Source organism: Dermacentor albipictus, chromosome 7, assembly GCF_038994185.2.
Source record: "Dermacentor albipictus isolate Rhodes 1998 colony chromosome 7, USDA_Dalb.pri_finalv2, whole genome shotgun sequence".
Lineage (NCBI taxonomy): Eukaryota > Metazoa > Arthropoda > Arachnida > Ixodida > Ixodidae > Dermacentor > Dermacentor albipictus.
Genome location: NC_091827.1, coordinates 11,980,200 through 12,004,592, shown reverse-complemented (window position 1 = coordinate 12,004,592; position 24,393 = coordinate 11,980,200). Strand labels below are relative to the sequence as shown.

Genomic DNA, 24,393 nt, shown 5'->3' with positions numbered 1-24,393 from the left:
GGGAAAGTAGCATGCAGGATGACAATTCTTGTTGGGTACACGATAAGCCCCAAAGGTTGTCAAAATTTTTTAGTGTAGTCGGTGCTTCCAATGTTTCTGCTTTATTAGCATTTCGGAACTCTCCATCACGTGACTGAATACGGCGGCCTGCATATTCATTTTAACAGTTTTGGAATAACATTTCAAGTTTGGAGCAGCTTTTTCTGTCGCTAGAAATTTCACAAGATTGCATTTTTGGTCCGTTTGGTTCAATAAAGCACTTTGTATCATTACTTGCCAGGTTTATCCAGAAAATGTAAGAAAGCCACTGCTGTACCAGCTTGGTTGAAATGGCATACAACAAGACTCATAAGAGTGGACAACAGCATAGGTGCCACTAACAACTTGTTAGCAACATTTTAGTGGTACCTGTCCTGTCGTGTACTCTCATTTATCATCTCATTTTGTGCTGTTTCTACCAAGGTGAACCTGTGCCAACTATGTCAACACCCGAGTCCTTCCCACCATTGTATGTGCACCTTGCCATCGTAGAAGGAAGGTGCTGCTCACTGCCTTTTGAAAAGTAAAAGTCTGATTGAAGCATGCGAATAGCAGTGGCAGGTGTTGTACTGCACAATGTGGATCAAACAAAATGCAACTTTCTGAAATTTCAGTGAGAATAAAGATCCAGAAAGTGGTAGGTCTTTTAAAGTCATTGCAATAAAAACACATCTGGCTTTGTTGAGGGTGTTTGTTTTCTTGGACTATAGAATTCTCACAAATCACTCGTGCTATTTGGCAAAATTCTACTTCTTGATCTAGATTACTCAAAGCAATGGACAGTACTTGCACAATAAATATATATACATAGCTCAATAAATAACGTGAAGTCAACTTCTTTAAATAATGACTTTACAGCACATATTGCAATTTACAAACTGTAGCCATCAAGTTTGCAAGGTGTATCCACTTAGAATGAATGTTCTCGGTGACACCAGTTTCGAGATATTCTTTCCCAAAGTGTGTGACAAAATACTTGGCTATTGCAGTTATTTTTGTGCATCAATGCTTCAAATGGCCTTTTGTTTAAAAAAATTTGTGGAACAACAGTGAATGTTTACCGCAAGTCTCATGGTGCATTCGTTACAAGTGGATATGCCTTGCAACCTCACCAGCTACAGTTTGTAAAAGGCCTATATGTGCTGTAAAGTAATTAACTGAAAGTTTAATTACAAAATTTTTGTTAGTCAATTATGTGTTTCAATTTCTCATGCAACTAATGTTCACCTCATTGCGTAATCCAGCTCGTGCACTAGAATTCTATGATCTGCCACAATCAATGTTTTGAAATTCTGTGTAGTCCGAAAAAACAAAAGCACCCAGTATGTGTAGTACACCATGTCAGGATTGGGGGCTCAATCCCTTCGTCCGTGGTCCTTTGCCAAGATTGGAGTACGGCATGAATTCGAAGGTAGCTGGCCCATGCCGTCGTCCAACTTATTTACGCTGAGATCGTTGATGAAGTGAAGAACTGCTTCTCATCGAGAACGAGGAAAAGGGTTTATTTACAGAAATTAACTCAGTCTAACATGACTGTTTGAGAAAAAGAGTATTAGTCCAACAGGACTGCATGAGAGAAGTGAACCAGTCTAACATGACTGCTCAAGAGAAGTGTGTCCTCAGCATTCGCACAACCACAGTTTTTATACACTCGATCCGCCGTTCCTACGACGCGGCGACTGTTCGTTTACACATCACCAACTCGCAGCTGCTCTGAAGATCAGTTTACGTACACAAAGGTAACCGCGCTCTGTACACAGAGGCAACCGCGCGGGGTGCCGTTCCGGGAAACTATCGTTGCCGATCGAGCGTCGCTCATTGTTCCGTGCCACTCCGAACCGTGAGAAGCACAAAAATACGTCGTCCCCACGGCGGCTTGTCCAGGCGTGTCAAATCAGCTCCGCGTTGGGGAACTCTGGAATCATTGTCCACGCACCGAACTCGTCCCGTCACAATGTCGAAGGGGCTGGAGGAAGGCGGCGGATTCCAGCGCAAAGGCCGCTTCTTTGAACGCCTCCCAGCTGCGGCGACGGAGAGGGAGAGGTGCGCGTCTTGCACCCCTTGTCGTAATCGGGTGGCAAGGTGGCAATCTTGTTGCGCAACTCGCCATTCTTGACAGCGCCTCCATGGCCCGAAAAGTCTCGACTGTCTAGCGCTGACAACCGCTAGGCAGGAAGAGAACGGCTGTTGGTCAGGGGGGGGGATTGATGTCTTGGCTCGCAGCGACCACTTGTGCATTGATGTCACCGCCCCAAAACATTCAACAAGGACAGGCAACTGCAAAATGAACCCCACAACACGGCTCTGCGCCGAGATGACGTGCATTGGCTCTCACTTTAGACTCGCTAGGCTTCAAAAAACAACAACAACAACATAAGTGTAGAAACAAAAAAAATGCTACATTTCACTATGCCAATTTCTGAAGCAAATTCCTGCTGACAAATTCAGCAATTAATGGAGGGAATTCTGCTGAATGAGAGGGGATTTTCTTCGCCTAAAGAAAAGCTAACACTAGTAACCCCAAAATTTAGGCGGGACCCTCAAACGCAGAATTCAAATTAGCCTGCTCAAACCATCCGCATTGCTATGCAACTTTCCCTTCTTATATCTAACGGAGAAGTTGTACTCTTGGAGAGTGAGGCTCCATCGGAGCAAGCGGCCGTTTTTGTGTGACATTTGATTGAGCCACGTCAGAGGACAGTGGTCGGTCTCGAAGATGAACTTCGCTCCGTACAAGTAACACGACAACTTCTGGGCGGCCCAAACCAAACAAGCGCATTCCTTCTCTGAAGCGCTGTAGGCTTCCTCTCTTACATTTAGTTTACGGCTGGCGTAGAGGATAGGATGCTCCTCGTTATCGTCGCCGACCTGACTAAGTACCACGCCCATACCTCTGTCGCTTGCGTCGCATTGAACTATGAATTCCTTTGTATAGTCTGGCGCGCGAAGCACAGGGCGAGAAACCAATAGCGTTTTCAAACTTTGGAAAGCGTTCTCTTTGTCCTTATCCCAGTGTACGTTACTCGGTGCTCCCTTTCGGAGGGCGTCTGTTAATGGACTTGCCAATTGCGAGTAATTCCGAATGTACCGTTGATAATACCCCACAAGTCCCAAAAATGAACGAACGTCCGTTTTCGTGCGCGGCTGAGAAAAATCTCCAATCGTCGCTATTTTCAGCTCAGCCGGCCGTCTCATGCCCTGGCCAACAACATGGCCCAGATAAGTAACCTGCGAACAACCAAACCTACACTTTTCCGCTTTCATCGTTAAGCCGGCTTCCCTCAACCGTGAGAACACCTGTTTGAGGTGCGATACGTGTTGTTCCCAGCTGTCCGAAAAAATGGCTACATCATCAAGATAAGGTAAGGCGAACTCCTGCAAGTCTTTTAGGACAATATCCATTAACTTAGAGAAGCTAAACGGCGCGTTCTTCAGCCCGAAGCTGAGTGCGAGAGGGCGAAAAGTGCCTACAGGCGAGATGAATGCGGCATAGCGGCTGGCACTTTCTGAAAGGGGAACTTGCCAGTACCCCCGCACGAGATCTATAGTTGAAATGTATTTAGCAGCGCTAACTCTTTCAATTCGTTCCTCAATGTTGGGTATCGGGTACAGCTGATCCCTAGTGATCGCATTTAACTTCCTGTAGTCAACACACGGACGAGGGTCCTTGTTAGGGGTTTCTACGAGTATTAGCGGTGACGTGTAGTCACTCTCAGCGGGCTCAATAACTCCCAACTCTAGCATGCGCTGTATCTCTGCCTCCATAATCTCTCTCTGTCTTGGAGACACCCTGTAAGGTTTTGATCTTACTGGTTCGGTAGAGGTCAGCTCAATTTCATGCGTTATCAGTTCGGTTCTACCCGGCCGATCGCTGAATCTGTCGAGATATTCCCCTAACACCCCTTTTAGCTCATCTAGCTGCTCGGGTCTTAGAGCATGAGAGCTTACCGAGTGTTCCACTACTTCTTCTAGGCCGATTTCAGAGTTGGAGGTTGCCCTATACTCCTTAAACTTGGTACCAATGCCATCCGGCTCTTTGACAGTATAGTTAACGACTCCGCTCCGCTCTACATACGGCTTCATCAAATTACAGTGATATATCCTCACTTCCTTCCTGCGACCGGGCATTCTCAAAGCATAGTTAGTTTCTGAAAGTTTGTGCAACACTTTAACGGGCCCGTCCCAGTGAACTTCAAGCTTGTTCTTTCTTGAAGGTTTGAGGATCATTACCTGGTCTCCGGCGTTAAACGTACGAAGCCTCGCATTCCTGTCGTAATAGAATTTGCCGTTCTTTTGAGCTAGTGCCATGTTCTTTCCGACTAGTTCTTGGGTTGCGCTTAGCCGTTCCAGTAAATTTAGCACGTATTCAACCACGGTTGGACTCTCCCCTCTTTCCTCCCACATCTCTCTTAACATTCTCAGTGGAGAACGGAGTGTCCTCCCATACACTAGTTCTGCTGGTGAGAACCCTGTCGCTTCATGTGGAACCGTTCGCAAAGCAAACAAAGTTGCCGGCAGACAGTTCTCCCAGTCCTCCTTGTGCTCGTAACAGAGCGCACGCAAAACTCGCTTAAGCACCGAATGCCACCTCTCTACACTGTTTGACTGAGGGTGATAGACAGAACTGTGTATTAACTTTACCCCGCACTTTTGCAAGAATGTGGAAGTCAGTGCGCTCGTGAATACTGACCCTTGATCTGCCTGAATTTCGGCTGGAAACCCAACTCGTGCAAACACTGTCAAAAGCGCGTCTACTACTTCGGTGGAGCTGAGCTCTTTCAAAGGGATTGCTTCTGGAAACTTGGTGGCCGGACACAGCATGGTAAACAAGTACCTGTAGCCTGATTTTGTTTTTGGAAGAGGCCCTACCGTGTCTATTACAAGTCGTCTGAAAGGCTCTGTTATTAAGGGCACTACCTTCAGTGGAGCTTTCCAAGTCTCTCCTGGTTTACCAGAACGCTGGTAGGCGTCGCATGATCTTACAAAGTTTTCTACATCTTTGAAACAGCCAGGCCAGTAGTATTCCATAAGCAATCTTTCCTTTGATTTGTTTATGCCTAAGTGGCCGGACCACCCATTTCCATGACAAAGACTCAAAAGGTCCTCCCTATACTTAGTAGGTATGACTAACTGATCTAAAATCCTACCCTTTCGATCTCTGTAATGCCGATACAACAATCCTCCTTTCTCATGTATCGTTACGTTGCGCCTAGCAATGCCTTCTTTAGCTGTGTCACGTAATTTAGCTAAGCTCTCATCATTCTTTTGCTCAGCTGCCAGTGACTCTCTATCCACGCGTAAGAGTTGATCAAAGTTCTTTGAGGCCGGTGATAATAACGACCCTGTCTCGCTTGTGAGCGCGTCTGCATGCTCTTCCTGCAGGCTAGAACTCTGACACTCTAGTGCTACGCTCTCATTGAGCTGGTCAACTGGCAGGCTCTCCTCAACTGTTCTTTTGTCCCTCGGGCCTAGCTCGGATTCGGGTATTGAAGCTATCCCCTTTTCTGCTTCAGCTGGAGGAGCTTGAGCATTTTCAGCCGAAAGCGCCGCGATCTTACGAGCTTGGCCTCGGGTCAATGCCTGTACTATGCCCTCTCCCAGTTTGAGCCCTCTGTCACGCAGTAACTGATTCGAACGATTCGAAAAGATGTAGGGATACTGCAGTGACAAAAATTTGGAAACTGCAGCCTCAGTCTCTAGCTCCCCGAATGGTCCACTGATTTTGACTTTGGCCATGGGCAGACACACGCTGTGTTCTTCTACAACCTGTTTTATCCACGCTACTTCTCCGGTGAAGTCATCTACCATCACGTAAGACGGATGGACAATGTCCAGCGTGGCGGCACTGTCTCTTAGCACTCGGCATGGTTTTCCATTAACTTGCAGGTCGTGGAGATATGGACTTAAAAGTTCCATATTCTCATCCTTTTCCTCCACGTAGGAAAAAACTACGCTAGACTTCTCGCAGTTTACAGCTATATGTCCCAGTTTGTGGCATTTGTAACAGCGAATTGGTCTAACAGATTCGAATTTTCTTTTCTGTTCTTTTTGTGCGGTTTCTCCGTTAAGTTTCTCCTCGCTCTTTTCTGCGGGCTTTTCCGCCATGTCTACAGGCTCGGATCGTCTAGTTTGCGCACCCTTTTTGAACGGAAATGGTTTCCGCGGTCCATTTCGACCGTCCCAGTTTCCCTCCTCGGCGTTCAACTTTCTACGGGTTGCGTACTCTTCGGCTAATTCAGCCGCCCTTTCCACAGTGTTTACATTACCTCTGTCTTGCACCCACAGTTTCACAGCTTGGGGGATGGTTTTGTAAAACTGCTCTAGACACATGCATTCAATGATCATGTCTCTGCTGTCGTACGCTTCCGCGCTTTTAAGCCACTCGACTAGGTTGGCCTGCTATATGCAAACTCCGGATAGCCCTCGCTATCTTTCTTGCCTGTGCTCCTAAACCTTTGCCGAAAAGCTTCGGCTGAAAGGCGGTATTTCTTCAGGAGACTAGCCTTAACTTTTGCATAATCATATGCATCCTGCGCACTCAATCTGGCGATTACTTCCGCCGCCTCACACGGCAACATAGACAGCAACCGCTGTGGCCATGTACTCGGGCCGAAGTTCATCTTCTCGCAAGTCCTTTCAAAATTGTTTAGGAACAAGCCTATGTCGGTCCCGACCTCAAATGGCTTTAATAGCCTGTCCATGCGGTACGATTCTGCCTCACTTAATCGTCCCAGAGCGCCTTCACTTCCTTGAGACAACTCCAAACGTTTGCTTTCAAGTTCAAGTTGCATTTTCCTTAACTGAAACTCGCGATCTTTATCGCGTTCCTCTCTCTCTTGCTTTTCTCTGTCCCTTTCCTCTCTTTCTCGGTCCCGTTCTTCTCTTTCTCTTTCCCGTTTCTCTCTCTTTTTGAGAAGTTCCAATCCCATTTCAATATCTTGCTCACTGGCCTGATTGGAAATTAGCTCCAATAATTCCGATTTGAGCATTTCCTTGCGTACATCTAGGCCCAGTTCCTCACCAACAATCAACAACTCGTCTCTCAGCAGTGTCCTTAACTCCATGACTGCTGCTTTACTGCCTTGATTCTGCTCTCTAAATCTAGCTAGGAAAACACAACCTAGCTAACACACAACAATCTAGCTTCCCTACTGTTCTAAACAGAACAACCACAAAATGAAGCCTAGAGAGTCAAAGCAAAAACCAAGCACTCACTGCAGATACAGCACCATGTCGCAAAGTCCATCCCACCGCTGCCACCAGTTGTCAGGATTGGGGGCTCAATCCCTTCGTCCGTGGTCCTTTGCCAAGATTGGAGTACGGCATGAATTCGAAGGTAGCTGGCCCATGCCGTCGTCCAACTTATTTACGCTGAGATCGTTGATGAAGTGAAGAACTGCTTCTCATCGAGAACGAGGAAAAGGGTTTATTTACAGAAATTAACTCAGTCTAACATGACTGTTTGAGAAAAAGAGTATTAGTCCAACAGGACTGCATGAGAGAAGTGAACCAGTCTAACATGACTGCTCAAGAGAAGTGTGTCCTCAGCATTCGCACAACCACAGTTTTTATACACTCGATCCGCCGTTCCTACGACGCGGCGACTGTTCGTTTACACATCACCAACTCGCAGCTGCTCTGAAGATCAGTTTACGTACACAAAGGCAACCGCGCTCTGTACACAGAGGCAACCGCGCGGGGTGCCGTTCCGGGAAACTATCGTTGCCGATCGAGCGTCGCTCATTGTTCCGTGCCACTCCGAACCGTGAGAAGCACAAAAATACGTCGTCCCCACGGCGGCTTGTCCAGGCGTGTCAAATCAGCTCCGCGTTGGGGAACTCTGGAATCATTGTCCACGCACCGAACTCGTCCCGTCACAATGTCGAAGGGGCTGGAGGAAGGCGGCGGATTCCAGCGCAAAGGCCGCTTCTTTGAACGCCTCCCAGCTGCGGCGACGGAGAGGGAGAGGTGCGCGTCTTGCACCCCTTGTCGTAATCGGGTGGCAAGGTGGCAATCTTGTTGCGCAACTCGCCATTCTTGACAACCAACAGTATCCTCTACTGCATGTTGCTCAAGCTAGATATGCCCAACATGACAGCTAATGTGTCTGGTGCGGCAGAACATAAGGTGTAACTGATTTAGCCCTGTGCAAATCTGCACTATGGAGGCAGCTTCACAAAGAATAAAATAAGTTTTGCAAACGAGCTGACAGAAGATGATCCACGTAAAAGGAGTGACTCTGCCATGCCAGCTCACTTAGGGACATCAAGCCTCAAAGCCAGTTATTATATAGTGAAAAGGAAATGTTGCTCCCAGCCATTAAGATTAATAGTGGCATTTTCTTTTGCGAGTGCTGGGCATAATGATGTCCGGATCTGGCATGAGGTGAACACGCAAGCCAAGGCCATTTGACTCTGAAGCGGATACGTGGGGTTTAGCCTTGTTCGACAAAGCAATGTCAAGCTCTTCAGTTTTTGTTTTTATTCCTTGGTGCAATAGGCTTGCCTCTTAGGCGTCTCATGAAGGTGCTTATGCATTACTGAAACTTGTCCTTGTAGGTTGCTAGCAGAGGCGAAGAGCAATGAGACTATGAGCAATGAGCTCCAAACTAAGACTGACTTTTTATTATCAACCGAGAAGGTGGGGGGTGGCAGTGCACCAACAGATTTGCCTGTCAGCTGCATAACGTGGTGCCACAGAGTGGCGCTATAAACTAGCCATTTAAAGAAACAAAATCGAAACACTACGAAGGACGCAGCCAGTTGTAGCGGCATGCAGATGGTGTTCACTTCATCCTTTATTGCAACTCTTTTGTAATGACGAAACTAAACAAACATGCTTTCCAACATAGAAAGCTGAATGATGGAAGTGCCGCACCAGTTGTGCGAAACTGTGCCATGAAGGAAATCCTGCTACGTGCTCTACCAAATTGTTGTTTAGCGCAGCTATTACACCAGGCCTGTGCTGCCATGCACCTGCTCGAAGTACCCAAATGATTGGGATTATTGCGTGAGCGAGAAGGTGCCGTGCATCGAGCCACCATCCTTCTCGACTCACTCTCGCACGCTTTCCCTCGCAATGACAGAATATGGCTTGTGGCCGCGATCTTAATGAACTTTGGACTTTATACAGAACCTCACGCTGACACCAACTGTCCCGGCATAAATTCACCTGGAATGTTCATATAATTGCTATCGCAATAATAATTCATTTATGTAATTTTGGCAATGCACAATTGTGAGGGCTCAGCTGCTCAACGCACCTTTCTTGCAGCCACTTAGTAGTGCATCACCAAGTGCATAAGGCACATTTTATTACGAGGCAGCCTAGACATGGAGAAGAAAGAAATTAGAAACCGAGACTAGGAAGTAGGCACGAATGCACAAGCTACACAACACAGACACTATGCCGTCTATACCTGCGAGGTTAACAATAAATATAGTGTCCTTTATTTCTGTTCCACTTGGATTTATGCTGTTAAATCAGCTACCTACTTGCTCACCCAATTCTTTAACAATATCACGTAAGCACCTACCAGGTGGTTCGTCAGTGCCTTGCAGTGGGGCAGATGTGTCGGTGTGAATGGAACAGCCTAGAAGACTATACGCTGTCACTAGCATAAGCCTAGCCTGGCACAGTACACGAAGATGTGACACTTGCACCATATTACCTCTTTCCCTGCCGCACCCATTGGGCATTGTTAGCCCGCTATCGACGGTATGAAATGCCATTTTCGACACCTTCTGCGCCGCTCATGAACACACTGCGCTATCGCAAGTGATGGATGAGAACTGTAGTTTTGTTTTCTAATAGTTCGCTTTTTTCCCACTTGGTGGTCGTTTTTAAACGAGCTCCAAAGTTTTGCAATCGCTGCCACCTCCGCGAGCGGCACGGGCGCTTCGAAAGATATCTCGCCCTTCCACTACATCTGCAGCTGATTTTATCGACAGATTGAGCAGCAGCGAGTCTGAGGATGCTGCCTTTTCGTTGGACTTTTGACTCAGAGAGCGACGATGACACTAACCTGCCCAGAACATCAGCAGCTGCACGCCTAACTGTAGTGCTTGCAGTGAAATCTTTGTAGTGGAATATCTGTTCAATGAAAAATATTGATATTTTTCAGACATAGTGCCTATTAAATGGCAATACATTTTGTATATCTGATAATATTTGTTACATTCTTTTTTAGTCAATACAAGCGTCTCTTTACAAAATTTGTTCAATTTTATCCCACAATCTTGATTCTGGGAAAGCCTGGGGAAGGCGGGAGATGGAAATTCAAGACGATGAGCAAAATGAGAACAAATTGAAAGCAGGAGCCAACGTTTTGACAAGTGGACTTGTCTTCTTCAAGGCGACATCTGTCGCCATAAGAAGACACAAGTCCCTCCAAACACGAATAGACCACACCAACTGCACTCACAGCATTGCTCTCTATATGCGGATGACGTGGCCCTATGGACACACGGACCCAGACGAAACCTCCAGGCCATCCGGTCATCACTGCAATGATCCCTGGATGCAGTAGCTGCCTACTTCCGGAGCACTGGGCTTCTAATCTCCCCGACAAAGACAGAGGTTCTGCTCATCCATCCCATAGCTGCTGCCTGTGTCACTGTGGGTAAGCTGGTGCTGGGAAGCACACCTATCCCATGGGGGAAGGAGGTCATATCTGGGGCTTCAGGTAGGCCACCACCTCACATCGATACCCACTGCCAAGGCTGCCACCATCAAGGCATGCAGGGTGAGAACAGCTGTTTGCTGGCTTCTCCAGCGAGGACAAGGCTGCACAACATGATGGGCCCTCCTACTGTACCATGCTGCCACCAAACCTAACGTCTACCCGCAAGAAACGGCTAGCATTGGAACACAGGACATCCATGAGAACACTTCTCGGACTACCAAGCCAGTCACCGGTGGCTGCTACATTGGCGGAAGCCCAAGTCTGGCTTCTCTTGTGGCTCATGCTGCAGCAGGGGCTTGTCGACATAGACACCTTGCACCATGCTCCTTATGGCGATGCCCTGGCACGCAGACTGCGGAGCTGACCCTCCTCCCGGGTGGGCAGCATCTGCGCACTATACGACAAACTGGTAAGCCAGCCTCCCACAGCAGTGATACCACCCTCCCACCAGCAGCCAGTCGAGGTGCATTTCCAGTTGAAAGGGAAATGGAATAAGAGGACTCCAATGCATTTTCTGTACATTTTCTTAACCCACTCCTGCTATAGCGCAAATTGCGCTGCAGTATGTATAAATAAAATAAATTACAAGCTAGAGCAGGCAGCGCTGTCCAAGCTGCATGAACTAGGTGGACATCACTTCACGGATAGGTCTGTCCTCCCTGACAGTGGCTCAGCGGTCACAGCCTGCACAGTTCCTGCAGCTGGAGAGACCCTGCAGTGCTGCCTCCCATTTGCTGTGAGCTCCACAGTGTCAGAGCTGGCTGGTCTCCACTTAAAACGAACTACCTTGCCGAGCACCCACCACAGATCCCTGTGGCCATCTTTTCAGGCTTCCGACCGGCTCTCCAGGGACTACTCGAACCTGAACGAGCAGGAGTCACCGTCGCCCTACTGCTCACTAGGCTCACTGCAATCCAAAGGAGTGGCATCCCCCTCTTACTCCACTGGCTGCCCTCACACAGGAATAGCCGGAAATTAAGAGGCGGATGTAGCAGCCAAAACAGCCCACCATGCTCCAGTTGGAGCAACTACTGCGGTAGCTGCATCCGACTTCACATGGCACCGGCTGCTCAAACTACTGACTGCAGCCTACCCGGACGCGCATGTGGCCAGCAGCAAGCCACCCCAGCTACTCCCCGAGAAAGTTTGCTGCTGTGGCTGCACTCGCCAGCCTTGTAGCCGATACCCCGCCGATCTGCTCCTTGTGGTGTCCTGCCAGGGCATATTGTTGCACCTGAACCTTCCCACAAGCTACTTACTTCTCCCTCCCTACCTCTCTTTACTCTCCCTTTCTCCCTCCCCCTGCTGCTGAGCCGTGCTCCCTCACAGGTAACAGAAAATAGCATCTTTCTCCTTCTTCTGAATCACTATATGAATCAATATATATATATATATATATATATATATATATATTCTGCACAGTTCTGCCAACGGCTTAAGTCGCTTGTGCTTGTTTTTGTTGGTTGCATCGAAGTCTTTCCTGGCCACGCTGTTTCTCAGCCTCGTTTGACTCTCCACCAAAACGGTAGACAGCTGATCCGCCCACTGATCATCGGCAATGCACAACGTTGCCGGTGAAAATAAAGTGCACTGCTATAGATTTGGAAATGAAGCGCTTCTAACCGACGAGGCGATCATCGCATACGTGCTTGCATTGGACAGCGACGGCGACGGCCATGACGGGAGCGATTACACGGTAGGGCAGGCGCCTCAACATTGTCCTCGCAGGAGGCCCTGCAGATGATTCAGTCCCTCTGGGGCTGTTTTCATGAGGGACATTATGCTGCATTATGTGGAGCACCTAGATGCCTAGGAGAAGGATGTGGGCAAGCTTTGCATAAAGCAAGCAGTGCTGCTGAACATGGAGTTTTCTTGTGCAAGCCAGTAAGAAGCATGTGGCGAGATGCTTGTGGCGATCTTGCCCCAGCGTTTATTTTGGATTTCTCAAGCTGACAGGCTGCTGAGGCAACCTTCTCGCATCTTTTTAAAGGGCCCGGGCCACCAAAGCAATTGGCTTGGTGGAGCAGGGTGTCACCTGCCGTCCATGACCTCTCTTTGCTGTTATAGCATTGCCATTCTTGAACACCAACAGCCACGGCTTGTAACACGCAATCAGAGTGCACAAAAAGCAGAGTTAAACAGGACAACACAATCAGCAGCAAGGTGGAGGAAGATGGTGCAGAAGGTCACTGGCCTCCCTGCAATTATAGTTTTCTCACAACAGCTCTGCCAGGCCCCTATCTTTCTTTTTCATGCTACCCAGTTATAACAATTACTGGTTATAACTATGGAATTTTCATGGCACTTGAATATTGTTATGAGTGGGTGTGACTGTATATAATAAAAGAATGGAACACCAAGTTTAAGAAAGATCATGCATCTTAGTATAATACATATTGAATGCAATGTTTCAGAAAGTACTAACTTGTACAGAGCATCCTCTTTGCACCAGACCAGTACGTTACTGCTCCAAAAGCATATATTTCTGCTCCAAAAAACCCAAGTGCCACTTATATCACTGATAGCTGTTGGGAGCTATCAGAAAGATAATTGAAGCTATATATACAGCTTAATGTAAAAGGAATAATAGAGTGAAGGGTCAAGTCAAATAATATATTGTTATTCCTCATAGCAAATCCACAAGAGCCTCATGAATGCATTTTGTATTGTATGCCATACACCCTTTGTCACAATTTTTCCCTTGACAAACAGCATCACTGTGTCAACGTGTTAAAATGTGCATTATCATCAACTACTATTTACAGTTTGGCGTGGCTTGTGAACAGTTTTGTACATTAACATAAACATTTCATGAAAGTAAAGCTAGCATAGGATGAGAATAAATAATTGTACATATTGCTGTTAAACGCTTGACCTTTTGTTGGATCTGTGTGTGTGTTTATTTATTTATTTATTTATTTATTTTATGAATAGAAGCACACAGGAAAATTAACAGGACTTTACTGACTCTCATATAGACTCTTGATGAAGGCTGGAGCGGCAGAAGACGTGAGGTGCGAACGGTGGAGACCAATCAGGGCAGCTTCTTCAGTTATGTGTGCTTGGAAAACTGATTTCATGCGGACTTGCCCTACCGCTTGTTTCATACTATTGTTTGCTCGCGTCAGCACTCGCTTGCACTTGTTTTGATTGTCTTGGTTTTTAATTGTTTTGTAATCCAACTGCGTGCGTGACGCAAATTATGTAGTACTTTCTGGAAGCCAAGTGGTGCCAGCGATTACACTGGAACCTTCAACAAATCATGTATAAAATCCGATGCGCTTGACCTCTGCTACATGTCTCTTTCAAATTCTTTGCCTGAATATGACATGAAATGAAAACAGATATAGTGCTGTGCTCAAATTTTGCATTAGGGGTGTTGTAATCATTGGTGAATTTTTTTCTAGGGGCTTCTATTCTTTAAACTATTTCTGTGCCGGTTCCTGTGACTCTATGCTCCGTGTGTGTGTGTGTGTGTGTGTGTGTGTGTGTGTGTGTGTGTGTGTGTGTGTGTGTGTGTGTGTGTCTGTGTATATATATATATATAATTGTATAGTACTTGATGAGGGGTATCACTTGCACAGGTTAAATTTCTGGTTTGTTTCTTTTGAACAATACAAAGACTGAGCCTCCCAGCTTTCACTGTTCTCTATTGTCTTAAATCATGCTTCAGCGAGTACAGTACATGTCTACTTATCTTTTAGTTATGCCCTGTTTCCTTGAAGGCCTAATATATATATGTTCACTCTCTGCACAATGAATAAAAATCATTGCAAAACTATTGAGCAGTCAAACTCTATATAAATGGCTCGTAGTTGGAGAATGTCTGCCATTTCTGCAGAACATGCAGCAAGGACGCAAGCAAAATAAAAAGAAAAGTTATGTAGGGTTTTGTGGCGTAAAAACAACTATGGCTATGAATTGCAAAATAAAAAAAGCATAGAAGCAAGAGGCTCAGTGCATGAGCACTTGCACTATGACTCAGTCCAACTTTGCACGGCCACCTGTTGTTTAACCACTTGTTGAGCAGCTGCAGTAGCTTTAAGTGTACGTGCTATGTGCTTGAAGTCTGCATAAATTCAAGCTTGAACAATTCCAAACTGCTCTGAAACATGTGCTCTCCCTGCTGTCAGAAATCTAAGAAATTTTTTGTTTAGGGAACCTGTAGATCTCGCAGTGGATACTGATATAACCTTTGTTTGTGTGTGTGTGTGTGTGTGTGTGTGTGTGTGTGTGTGTGTGTGTGTGTGTGTGTGTGTGTGTGTGTGTGTGTGTGTGTGTGTGTGTGTGTGTGTGTGTGTGAAACCTGGGAGTGCAGGCAAAGAGAGCGTCCATTTAAAAATTGCAAATCATCCAACTTCACTGATTGTTTTGTCTGTAAACTCATTTGCTGCAACAGCAGACACTGCCATACATTTAATAAATTTTTTGGAATGTGCGCAATCTCATCGTCGCACCTGTACAAGTGTACGACTGTACACTTGCCAAAGGAAAGAATTCATGGGTTCTACACTTGTGTGTTCCCTTTAACCCTTTGACTGTCGTGTTTTTTGCTTCTCAGCTTCTGCGAAATTTCTGCTGAGGGCGAGCAATTCGGGCATAGACGTCGTAGAACTTAAGCAAAGAACTGACAGTTTAGAAACTAGCGTTGAATTTCTAAGCAAACTCGTCGAAAAGCTGAGCGCCGAAAACAAAGAGCTGAAATCCGAAAACAAAGCTTTACAAGCAAACAACAACACTCTCACAAAGAAGGTTGGCGAACTGGAGCAATATTCTCGATTAAACAACGTCGAGATTAAGGGCATCCCTTGCACGCAAGGAGAGGACTGTGTGACAGTCATACAAACTATTGGCAACAAAATTGGCTGCCCAGTAACCGCCAGTGACCTCGACGTTGTTCATCGTGTTCCTACTAAAACAGAACATAAGAACATCATCGCTCGCTTCTGCTCGAGAACGAAGAAAGCCGAGTTCGTCGCGAAAGCACGAAAAGCTAGACTCTGCCTGAGTGATATTGGCCTCGCAACAGCAAAAGAGAACCCTGTCTTCGTTAATGAACATTTAACACTTGAAAACAAAGCTCTCTTTTCCAAAGCCTTGGGTCTGAAAAAAACGAAGAACTGGAGATTTCTGTGGACAGAAAACTGTCAAATCAAGGCCCGGAAAACAACTGAAAGCCGCGTCTTTCGCATCGCAACCGAATCCGACCTTTCAGTAATAACCTAACTCTAATCCACCTTTGCGCCACGCCTGTCCCGTAGGCAAATCTCACAATTTCGACCTATCTCACAGTTAACCAGTTAAACAATCTTCTTTCAAATCATCAGCGATCTGTCTTGCACTTGAATGCGCGCAGTCTGCGCAAGCACTTCGATGAATTCTCCGATCTCGTTTCTTCATTCACCTTCCCATTTTCAATCATCGGAGTATCTGAAACTTGGTTGAGCGACCATGATAAACACCTTTTCTGTTTTTCTAGTTTTGTTCCTGAATACTCCAATCGTCCGTTCAGCAACCATGGCGGCGCAGCGCTGTACATCTATTCAGATATTACTTACAACCGAAGAAACGATCTTAAACTTAATGTAACTAATTGCGAAGACGTTTGGATTGAACTTAAAAATGACTTCCTCAACATAGACAACAAAGACCTAATAATTGGTTGCATATATCGTTCACCCTCGTCATCAGCAATAGACTTCTGTACTGCTCTCCATAAAGTCATGGGACTACTAGCAGATGAAAACAAAAATGTAATAATTATAGGTGACATCAACATTAACCTCGCTGATAGTACGTCTACTAATGCTTTACATTATTCTGATTGTTTTAACAGCTTTGGTTATGAATGTTTAATTAAGATACCGACACGATGTGCTAACCACCCTATAGGTACATTAATTGACCATGCATTATCAAATTTAGCATATCCACCAGACGCAGGTGTTATGATGACCGACATAACTGATCACTATCCTATATTTCTAAATTTTCACTACACTCATGGCTCCGAAAAAATCACGTACACGAAGTTTATATTAGACAAACAATCATTCCTTGACGCCGTGTCAAACCTTGACTGGTCCCCCATCTTTTCTACAAATGATCCACAAAAAGCATTTGCACTGTTTATCTCTATGCTTAAGTCATGTGTTGATCGTCATTCCGTTCAAGTTAAATGCAAGAAGAAGCACGCGTCCCCTCAAAATCCATGGTTAACAGATAAGCTCTTAGCTTTAATGCGCAAAAAGGATAATCTTTATAAGAAAACCAAAGGACAACCATTTAACAAGAATTTAGCAATCCGGTACAAAAAGTTTTCTAACCAACTTTCTGCCACATTGAAAAAAAGCTAGAAAAACATGGTACGAAAGGAAAATTTTGGAATGCGATAAAAACGTAAAAAAGAAATGGGAAATTGTTAACTCCTTCTTAAACAGGGCAAATAATCGCGAAGCTTTAACAGAAATTGCATATCAGGGTAGGGTATACAAGACCGCCAAAGAAATAGCTGATGCGTTTGCTGATTTCTTCTTTAGCAGCGAGCTACAGCCACCTGCGCATGACAATCCCGTGCCCCAGCGCCTGCCACATTCTTTCTTTTTATTTCCAACTACATCTCAGGAAGTTCTAAACATTATAAACAACATGAAAATAACCGGCGCCGGCATCGATAAATTACATCCTTCCCATATAAAATTAATTGCACCCCTAATAAGTGATGTCCTTGCAGACATAATCAACGTCATGTTTAAATCAGGCAGTTTCCCACAAGAGCTAAAACAAGGCAAGATCACCCCAATTTTTAAGAAAGGTGACCGCTCTTTAATTTCCAATTATCGCCCCATCTGTGTATTACCATTCTTTAGTAAGGTAATCGAAAAGCTAATAGAAAAACGTTTAACTAATTACCTTACAAAATTTAACATTCTCTCACCATTCCAATACGGCTTTCGCTCGGGTTACTCGACCGAACTGGCTCTCATTGCTCTAACCGATCAACTAAAACTAGCTATCGATGAAGGGAATTATGCAGCGTCAGTGTTTGTAGATTTAAGCAAAGCGTTTGAGAAAATAAATCACCGCATCTTATTTCGTAAGCTTGAATCATTGGGAATCACCGGCCCAGCGCTCTTGTTACTACAAGATTACCTAACAGACAGAATGCAAGTAGTAACCATTTCAGCCGTTCATTCTAAAACCATGTTCACTAATATTGGTGTGCCCCAGGGTTCCATATTGGGTCCGCTTTTGTTTTTATTATACGTGAATGATCTGCCTAACTGCCTGTCCTTTTCGAAATGTATACTTTATGCAGATGATACTACTATTATTAATTCCAATAAATGTATTACAACCTTAGTATCTAACCTTAATAGCGACTTACACAGCCTGATGGAGTGGTGCCAAACTAACCAGTTACAGATAAACCCGTCTAAAACAAAATTTGTTGTATTCACTTCCCACCAACGAACACTTCACTCCATTCCTCCTATCTTATTAGGCGGAAGTCCTATCACTGCAAGTTTTTCATGCAATTATCTTGGTATAGAAGTAGACAAACATCTTAAATTTACTGAACACATAACCAAACTAAAACAGAAGATTGCCTACGGGATTAGGGTACTTCTAAAAGCACGAAACATATTTGACCATCAAATATTACTATCATTATACTTTTCATTTATTCATTCCCACATCATTTACTGCGTTACTTTCTGGGGAAACACTTACGTAACCCATTTAAACTCATTGCAAATTCTACAGAATCAGGCTATTAGGATAATTACGTTTAGCCCATATAATAACAACGCCTCATATCTTTTACGAACTAATCACATTCTTACAGTCACACAACTCGTTAAATATAATCTAGGTACCTTTTTGTTCCGCCAAATCAATTACACACGACGCGGTAGCTTGTTACCACAGTCTTCTCTATTAAATACTAATATTACCAGGTTTGCAATAAATAGGAACTTCATTTTACCTAAAATCCATACTAATTATGGCAAACAGAGCGTCCATTTTTCATCTATCGCATTTTGGAACACACTACCAATTTACATAAAAACACTTAAAATTCACGAATTCAAGAAACAACTAAAAGATTACATTATGTCGAATACTGATGCCTAGTCCATACTCATAACATTTCTTTCAGGGTCCCTTCATTTCATTTTCATTGCCATACCGTTAGGTTTCTGTTCTTGTATCACATATACATTAGAGTTAACAAATTCTACTATGTTCGTCACGTCATCTACGCAGTTACTTCATCAGTTGTGAACGAGATTGTGTTACAGAGCTTTTTTTCATGACATTTATGCATATGTAATTCTTCAATCATGGTATTCATACTAAAACCTGTAATTTTTTAACAATGTGTTGAAAACTGCTGTACTTTTGTTTTATTACGTTTACTTTGTAAAGGAGGTCCCATTGCAGTCTTTGACTCCGGGACCTCCTCCTGAATATTAACAACTTGTAATCATTCTAATGATCTCAATAAAAACCGATTCTGATTCTGATTCTGCGAGATGTTTTTTGGCATTTTGGCTCAGCTGATATTTCAATGTACAAGAAGTTGGTTTTCCATCATGGCTTTTTTCCAATGCAGAATTCATCAACAGTCCATAAATTACTTTGTATGTCAGTATGCGAATGGCATTGCCACAGCAGCTCGCCATGAATGCACAGAACAACATGCTCTCCCTGCTGTCAGAAATTTAACTAACAAATTGTTTGTTTAAATGACCTAGGAATAGATGTCACAACGGGTACACATTGTTATAGTTTGCACGAGTTACTTCAGGAGTAGCATGGGGTGTGCTGAAATAAACACAAAATGAGTACACTCGGGAGAGGTGAGGATTGGTCCCCAAGTTATCTCTGGAGTGGCAGTGAAAGTGTAAAAAGTGAACTGTGTTGCACATTGTCACAGAAGCATGACTTCAATCCTCATCCTGATGATGATGATGACATGATGGCAGCATAAGAGAAAGAATGGGCAGACCTGGCATGCCTAGTTTCGTGCTCTTGACTAGTGCCAAAGTAAAGGTGGTGTGGGAGGGGTCAATGTATGGACAGTTGCTTGTTAGGGATGCTGCATAAAAGCAATAATATAGTAATTTTAAATTTAGGTTATCAGCAGAGGTATAATTTGAATGCGTTTTGTTTTGAGAGAGAAAGAAAGGGCAGCAAAATTAAAGAATTGAAGATGTGTAGAGGAGAGCTGCAGATAGATGCAGGCCACTGTGCGTGGATACAAAGAACAGCATTTCTTTTATTTTTTTTAGGAATCTAATTTTGTTTTGATTTCTAGCCTGCTGGTGGTTGAAACTTCATTCCCAAAAATATAGAGATGACGTGACATACTTTCTATTCTACCAATCAGCACACCTTACTTTAGACTAAGAAAAGCTGCTTAAGTGCATTCTGACTGACAGGAAATAGGTTAGATGCCAATCTTAAAGAAAAAAAAAACAGCAAACATCAGATGGCTAATATTGTACACATATGCTCAGGAGTGAGGAGGCATGTAAAATACACCTGTTTTCACCTGTTCTACTAGATCGGTTTTTCCATTTAAGTATAAATTTCAGATGTCAGCCTCAAAACATTATTAACCCAGAAATAGACAGAAATACAATTGTACGTGTGTGTAACACACTGGTATATAAGTATGTTGCAATGCCATGTTTTGTTAAAACTGTTCTAAAAATGCAGCTTACTACTGGTAATTAAATGTGCTAGGGACTACAGACTCTAAACTACCAGAAGTTTTAACTGAAGTAGCATGAAGGTTGTGTTGTATCACGCAAATAAGAGAAGAAAAAAATAACATAGCGACAGCAGTTGGTAAAGTTCACATACAGATTTTCATCAAGTAGAAAAGGTAGTAGTTTTCATCCATTTATTTCTTCTACATTTGCACTTATATTCGTTTTCACGGGTTTCTATTTGTACTCCCATAGATCACGAGCATGTATTCGCAACTGCTAAATTGCAAGTGCGGCAGCAAAAGGGACGTCAATAGTTCTCCCGCGCGAAATGTACAAAGAATGTCTAACTGATCACAGACGCATACACTGTAGCTTAAAGGAGGCATCGTATAAGCGCTTTCCAAGCATAGAGCAAGGCTGCTGCCAAGGTTGCCTATTTTACATGCGGCTCACAACCATATTGTTTTGGCGGCCTGTCTCGCCATTCTGAGGATTTGCCCTTTGAGCGAAAGTCCCTGCCAATGCACCCTTCTCACATCCAATGCCTCAGCCTTGGGCAGCGCTTCAGTATCAATTCCGTCTCGTTCAGAAAGACTTCTCCGATGCCTGAGGCAGGCAGACGAGACCATGAGCTGTTTGGATGTACCTTTGTCCATACGCGACTAGTGAATTCCCGGTAAGCACTGAAAGTTTTTTAATTTTTCTCATTTTCTTTTTCTTTCTCACGACATTTAAGTGCTGTTCAAGTTCACCAATAATATATTGACACGTATATTCTACTTGGAAGACGACGACGATGGGGGCAATAACAGACTGGCTGAGAGAGAGGACGAAGAAGACGTGCTTCAGTTCCGTTTGTTTTTGAAACAGGTTGTCCTGTTGTTCTTGAACGTCTCCCTGTCTTCTGTCCACGTTGTACTGCGACAATATTGTGTATCTAGCTGTGTTCATGGCTGCATGCGTACAGGAGACTCTGAAACCATGATGTTAGAAACATTGAGAAATGCTATGTTGTGCCGCCTCTTGCAATCAGCAAAACCCACATACCGCGCATAATGGGCGTAGGATCGTCTGGGCTGAAATTCTCCGACATAAGGTTGCCCGACAGCCCGCAGGGTTATCTGACTGAGCTAGCTTGGATGCTCAGTTGCCACAATCAGAAGTTCGAATCCTCGCGGCTTTTTTTTTTCTTTCTTTTCTTTTTTTCCCCTGAAAGTAGGAAACTCGAACTCGCCTCCCTCAGTACACTACATCTCCAGGCTTGGAGTGGCGCCGGACTCCGGCAAAAATGCTGAGCAAGTGGCACTATACTAATCCATGTACTACGAAATTAGAAAGGCCACTCAACTTCAGCAACACACTTCCTCACCAGAACAGGAATTGGCTTTCGTGCTGTAGTATTTGGCCACTCTCCCCCTAAATTACTCATTCAATTATCCAACGGCTCTCAGTCCCGAGCAGCTGCGGAGCACCTGACCCAAGGTGGCGGTCAGACCTGTAATGCAGCAGAGGGTGCCAAGAATCTCTGGACCCGGACAGGCTGCCAATGGAAACTGACCCTTGCAATGTTTAATACCTGAACCCTCTTGAGTGAAGCTAGCCTAGCAAGACTCTTTGACGAACTATCAGGGATTATTTGGGATATCATTGGCCTTAGTGAGGTTAGAACTGGCGAGGCCTATACAGTGCTGACAAATGGCCACGTCCTCTGCTACAGAGGACTACCAGATATGAAGCAGTTCAGAGCAGGTTCCTAACCCATAAGGACATAGTGGACAACATTGACGAATTCTACAGCATTAATGAGAGGGTAGCAGCAGTCGTAATAAAGCTGAATAGGAGGTATAGAATAAACGTAGTACAAACCTATACTCCGACCTCCAGTCACGATGATGAAGAAATAGAACAGTTTTATGAAGATGTTGAATTAGCAATGCAAAAAGTGCAAACTCAGTATACTATAGTCATGGGTGACTTCAATGCAAAAGTGGGGAAAAGGCAGGTTGGTGAACAAGCAATTGGCAGCTACGGTGTGGATTCTAGGAACACTTGAGCAGAGATGCTGGTAGAATTTGCAGAAAGGAATAAGCTGTGATAAATGAACACCATCTTCAGGAAGCGTCGCAACAAAATGTATACTTGGAAAAGGCCTAATGGTGAAACAACAAATGAAATTGATTTCATACTTTCTGCCGATCCCAGCATAGTGCAGGATGTAGAAGTATTAGGGTAAAGCGCAGTGATCATAGGTTAGTGAGGATAGGATTCCCCACAATTTGAAGAAAGAAAGGTTAAAATTGGTCAAGAAGAAGCAGGCCAACCTCGACCTAGTATGGGTAAAGGTAGACCAATTCAGGTTGGCACCTTCAAACAAATTTGCAGCCTTAGAACAGAGAGATGAAGATGACATAGAGGCAATGAATGAAACCATAACAAGGCTGGCTTCAGAAGCAGCAATTTAAGTGGGAGGTAAGGCCCCAAGGCGACCAGTAGGGGTAAGCTCTCCCAAGAAACATAGGACCTAATGAAGAAACGACAAAGAATGAAAGTGTACAACTCAAGAGATCAGATAGAATTCGGGGAACTGTCAAAACTAATCAACGAGGAGAAAGTAAGGGATATTCAAAATTCTAACATGAGAAAGACTGAGGAAGCAGTAAGAAATGGATGCAGCCTGAAAACAGTGAGAAGGAAACTAGGTGTCGGACAAACCAAGATGTATGCACTGAAAAATAGACAGGGTAATATCAGCAATCTCAAAGATGTAGTAAAACCAGCAGAATAATTTTATACTGACCTGTACGGTACCCAAAGCAGCCACAATACCTCCATTCAAAATAGTAATGATCAGGCTGCAGATGCTCCTTCTACAACTAGCAATGAAGTTAGGAGGGCCTTGCAAGACATGAAACGTGGAAGCACGGCAGCAGAGGATAGACTACCAGTCAATTTAATCAAAGATGGTGGAGACATGCTTGAAAAACTAGCAGCCCTTCATACGAACTGTATCGACTTCAAGGGTCTCAGAGAACTGGAAGAATGCCAAGGTTATACTAATCCACAAAAAGGGAGCCGTTAAAGAATTGAAAAATTATAGGCCCGTTAGCTTACTTTCAATATTATATAAAATATTCACCAAGACAATCTCCAATAGAATAAGAGCAATACTGGACTTTAGTCAACCAAGGGAACAGGCAGGTTTCGGGAAGGGATGCTCTACAATGGATCACATCCATGTCATCAATCAGGTAATCGAGAAATCCACAGAGTACAATCAGACTCTCTATATGGCTTTCATAGATTACGTAAAGGCACTTGATTCAGTAGAGATACCAGCAGTCAAAGAGGCATTACATAAGCAAGGAGTACAGGATGCTTACATAAATATCTTGAAAATTATCTACAGAGATTCCACAGTTACCTTAATTCTACACAAGAAAGGTATATAGGAATATACCTGTAAAGAAAGGGGTCGGACAAGGAGACACAATCTCTTCAATGCTATTCACTGCGTGCTTGGAAGAAATATTCAGGCTATTAAACTGAGAAGGCTTACGAGTAAGGATCAATTATGAATATCTCAGCAACCTTAGATTTGCAGATGACTTTGTCCTGTTCAACAACACTGGGGACGAGTTACAACAAATTATTGAGGGCCTTAACAGAGAGAGTATTAGAGTGGGGTTGAAGATTCACATGCAGAAGACAAAGATAATGATCTATAGCCGGGCAAGGGAACAAGAGTTCAGGATTGCCAGTCAGCCTCTAGAGTCTGTGAAGGAGTTCGTTTACCCAGGTCAATTACTCACAGGGGACCCTGTTCATTAGAAGGAAACTTACAGAAGAATAAAAATGGGTTGGAGTGGGTTGGAGCGCATTCGACAGACAGTGTCAGATCCTGACTGGAAGCTTAGCATTATCACTGAAAAGAAAGGTGTACAATCA

The 24,393-nt window shown here is 44.3% G+C and overlaps 1 protein-coding gene across 2 annotated transcripts in view; it reads right to left on the bottom strand.

The window, feature by feature from the left end:
* The window catches only part of BckdhA (Branched chain keto acid dehydrogenase E1 subunit alpha), a 71,847-nt gene that overhangs the window by 20,331 nt on the left and 27,123 nt on the right, over window positions 1-24,393 (bottom strand). The window lies entirely within an intron of this gene.